Source organism: Monodon monoceros, unplaced genomic scaffold, assembly GCF_005190385.1.
Source record: "Monodon monoceros isolate NGI ecotype Baffin Bay Population unplaced genomic scaffold, NGI_Narwhal_1 Super_Scaffold_10, whole genome shotgun sequence".
Lineage (NCBI taxonomy): Eukaryota > Metazoa > Chordata > Mammalia > Artiodactyla > Monodontidae > Monodon > Monodon monoceros.
In genome coordinates, this window is record NW_021703766.1 from 37,869,099 (window position 1) to 37,870,303 (window position 1,205).

Below are 1,205 nucleotides of genomic sequence, written 5' to 3' on the forward strand. Positions count from 1 at the left end.
TTTGCCCAGTCGTTTTCCTTCTCCTTAGTTCTTGGGGAGCCCTCTGGCAGAGCCTCCAGGAAGGTTAGTGAGCAGGGATAGCAGCCTCGTGAATCTGCAGGAGCTCCTCTCACCCCAACCTTAGGTCAGAGCTAAGAGGTTAGAGACCAGGGATAGCGACAGAGATACTGAAATCCACGGACTGGGGTCTCCCTTGAGGAAGGGAAGCAAGAGAGAGCCAAGCCGAGGTGTGGGAGTCGCCCCTACAGCAAGGTGCCCCTCCAAACCACAAGCCCGCCACACGCTTCCCTTTGGGGACCAGACTGCACCCCCGCAGACAGCTGAGGAGGGAGAAGGCTCCGAGTGAAAGCTGTGAGAGGTGCGGGCTGCGGGGGGATGCGAAGCCAGGGGATGGGCTCCGGAACGCGGCTGTGGACCCGACCTTTGCCTCCTGCCTCTTCGGGATACCCCCCTGCACCTGGTAAAGCGAGGGCCGCGACCCGCGAAGAACAAGTGGGGACGCAGGGGTCAGCGAACAAGGTGCAGGAACCCCACCCCCGCCCGGAAACCTCCGGGGCCTTGAGTCGTGCCGGGCGCTCCCCCACCCCACCCCACCCCCGCCGCCTCTGCCGTCACTCACGGCTGCTGCTCTCTGGCTCGCTCTTCCGCTCTCCGCGCCACTGGCACCTGCTCGCCGGGCGCTCTGCGCTCACTTCTCGTTCGCACACTGCAGACTCCCGGCGCTACCGCCGTCACCCAGCCTCGTCCCCGGCCCAGCACAGCGCTCCGCCCTTCTCCCGGGCCCACGGCGCCCACCCACCCGCCATGGCCTGGGCCTGGGACAAAGACCGGGGCAGCTTATTGCCCAAACCGGGGTAAGAAGTTGAGGGCGGGGGTCTGCGGAGAGGGCCTCGGAACCCGCGGGGCGCAGGGATAAGCGGCCGTCTCCGGCTCTGGAGGCTGGAAAGAAGCAAGGGAGAGTTTTGGTGGGAGGACCCCCCAGCCAAAGCGGGTGCGGGGCGCAGCTGCGCTCCAACCAGAGAGACTGTGGTCCCTCCAAGCGACCGGGGTTGGGGGGGCGCTCCGGGGCGGGGGCGGTGCCTGCTGTGGAAGGGGAGAGGAGGGGAGGGGAGGGGAGAGGAGGGGAGGGGAGGGGAGAGGCGGGGAGGGGAGGGCCGGCGTGGCCGGCCCAGGCGGGGCGGGCGCCGCGCGGGCGGGGGGGCGGG